Here is a 3,144-nt window from a genome sequence, read left to right as displayed (position 1 = left end):
CAAAGTTCTACTAATACTTTGAGTTGGACGCTTTCTTCTAATTCCCAGAATGTTCTTCTCGATGGTAGGATAACTACAATTCTTGGTGATGACACTAAGACATTTAATGCTCACAAAACTGAATGTTTCACGGAGAATGTTGTTTCTTTGTTATCATGAAACACTGTGGAATTGTTCTGTAGGTTCTATACTGTATTCCCCCCCAAAAATCCCCAACTTTCTATGTAATGTCAACCAATGTTGTGGGAATGTTCCCTGCCAGCTGTGTTAACCAGCTGAGGTTGGAGTTCCTGACAGCTTTTCTTTAAGATTTTGTAGCGTTTATTTAAAGAACAGATGAGGAGTGACAGGAAAGGTGTGGAGGAGCAAGTTGGAACGACAAACAGATGTAGAATCGATGATTTTGAGCAGATTCAGTTCTGGGTTTGACCTATTTGGTATCTTCATTTTCTCGTAGTCATTCCTGAGCTGCTTTCCTGGAATGCTCCGAGTCATTGCCTTGTTGTGTTACATGACTCATTCTGACCCAGCTTCAACTTCTAAACGGATGGGATGACATTCTGTTCAAGAATTTCCTGATAGCCCTCAGAATCCACGACTTCCTCAGGTCCCGAGGAGTAAAATCAACCCCAGATTTTTACGTTGTAACCACCATGCTGGAAATAGGTTCTTCAGCTGGTATGCAGAGTTGGCTTCTCACCAAACATGGCAGCTTTGATGGTGACTAAACAGTTGTAATCTAGAGCAGCTTTTCCAAGGATTTCCTGAGTTTATTGAGAATATTTCAGAAACGTGCACCACCAGGCAAACCTGCTCTGAGCTCTCCATTTGTTAACTATTTGCCTTACAGTTGCACTTCTACTTGGGATTCACTGCTGAACCCTCTGGAGATGTTGTGGGCCAATCAGTGAAACACCGATGAAGGAAGGCACCCACTTGATAACCCAGAGGATGCCCTCACTCACTGGACCATCCCACAGAGTCTTAGGTGTCTCATGTATGCAAGAAGGGATTTAAACATCTAGTCCTACACAACAGATCTTGACACGTATCCCTTCATTGGGTAGTAAGACTAAACTGACCTGGTTTCTTCTCTGTTTACTGCTCAAACACTTCCTTTCAGATCTCTTATTTGATTGGTATGTTTGCATAATCATAATAATGTTCCACAGGATTCTCTTGATTTAATCGCTTTATTTACCTATTTCAGCTTCATTTTGCACCTACACTACTTCATTTTTTGTTCATTCTTTCTAAACACAGAAGCATATGGAGATTTATAAACGTGAAGCTGGATTTGACTAAATAAAAGAAAAACATCACGGTAAGATGATTCTAAAGGCTTCACATACTTCTGCCAGCACTGCATATGACAGCTGCACATGAAGCACTATTTATTTTTCTTGAAATGCCTGCAATCCAGAGTAGCTGCAGAGCCAAACCTTTTTGCTGTGGTCTTTATACCATTCTGCCTGTATTTGTGCACATCTTAAGCACATTACATTTCTGCATTCAACAGCTCACCTCCTTTTTTTCCTTTTGTATTCCTGGCTGGGTTGGGAAACCTTTTTTTTTTTTTCTTCACGGGTTTCTCTATGGATTTCTGGATTATTTCTGACAGTGCTTTGAGGTGAAACATGTACAGTATAAAGTTTATGCACCCGTGGATTTATTATATATAAGTCTGGTTTCACTTCCTTGTGCTCTCTTGTCAGATTTACTTACCGATTCTGCAGCAACGCTTTCAGGAGGAGAATATATCGCCGCATGAAGCATCTCCAGCAGGTAACATGTTGGCAGACAGCAGATATCATGTGGAGCTAAACCAGTTTCCACCCATAGGTGTCGCCAAATCTTTCCTTCACTCCATCATTCTGCTGATGAAACCGTTTGATCCATCCAGGAAAAAACAATATGCCGCAGATTTACTGCAGAACAAATAGAGAAAAACAATTTTTACAGCACTGAGTGTTACATCATTCCTGCCCTGAATAGATTTCTCATTAGTGCAGGTTTAAATTTTGGGTTAAGCTGCTGAAGTTCAGAAGAACGATGGAAAGTTAAGAAATATAAATCAGGAATTAATGAGGCCACCAAAGGTCGCAAAATAAAAATAACTTCATGGAATATTGTACGTTATGCAAGCAGTGAAGAGATGAGCTGACCTACTGTAGCAATGCTTTTTCTCAACAGAGCAGGATTACATGAGTTCAGGAGTGATGACTGTTTTATAATGTCTACTGTTTTTGTTGCACATTGAAATTTCAGTTTATTCTTGTCCTAATCTGTGTGCATTGAGCACAGGTTTGTTGGAGCTTTTTGTTCTTTTAATATCAAACATCGGTACACTATCCAGGGCTTTGTCTGCTGTTGAGGAATTAGGAGCTTTGAGGTATTTTATCAACCTCTGAACTAGGTTAGGCGTTTCCAATTGAGATTTCTGTGAATTTCGGACATATTTCAGTGAATTTCGGACTTATATAGTGTAATTTGTTTGCATTTGGGTCAGCAAACAAATGTCCCACCTAAAGGTTTTATAATTCCTCACCATATTGTCATTCCTGGAATTGTGGAGGAGGATTTAAACGAGTTCATGTTAGATAAATCTACATAGAATCAAATCATTCAACAAACTATGACATCAGTTTTTTGGTGTCTGATCGACATTTTCTTTTGTATTTGTAGATTCCTGGCTTGGTCCATCCTGCTAGTCAAACAGAAAATACCACATAGGTAAACACAAAAAGAACAGCATTAAGGATGCATGATGCTCTGCGCTCTCTCACAGCTCGCAGGTACATTGCAGGTACAGTAAGTTGTCTTCATTGTTGTTGATCCACCAGAGTTTGTCCCTAAAATACATAAGCAGGCACTAAATTTGCTAAGTTTTTTGTTCAACCTGCCTGAAGCATTCAAGCAAATGCTGAAGATTGATAAATACGTGGATAGTTGGAGGCGAAGTTTTCTATGTGAGAAAAAGAAAAAGTAGTCGTTTGAATATCCTCACACATCTCCAGGAGTGGAGGAAGCATTTAGAATGTTTTGTTAAGTAAAAGTAGCAACACAGTAAGTTAAATTATGGTGCAGTACAGTATTATTGGCAAAAATTAAAAGTATTCAACCTAGAAAATAGCTCCCTTCAGT

General features: G+C 39.2%; 1 long non-coding RNA gene across 1 annotated transcript; it reads left to right on the top strand.

Annotated features, from left to right (window-relative positions):
• The first annotated feature begins 1,051 nt into the window (after positions 1-1,051).
• LOC129350599 (uncharacterized) lies at positions 1,052-2,897 on the top strand. The gene is made up of 3 exons (XR_008604057.1): positions 1,052-1,324; positions 1,716-1,785; positions 2,686-2,897. It is a non-coding gene; the product is annotated as an uncharacterized LOC129350599 (long non-coding RNA).
• The last annotated feature ends 247 nt before the right edge of the window (positions 2,898-3,144 follow it).

The sequence above is a fragment of the Amphiprion ocellaris genome, chromosome 15 (genome assembly GCF_022539595.1).
Source record: "Amphiprion ocellaris isolate individual 3 ecotype Okinawa chromosome 15, ASM2253959v1, whole genome shotgun sequence".
Lineage (NCBI taxonomy): Eukaryota > Metazoa > Chordata > Actinopteri > Pomacentridae > Amphiprion > Amphiprion ocellaris.
This window is presented reverse-complemented; position numbering and strand designations above follow the sequence as displayed.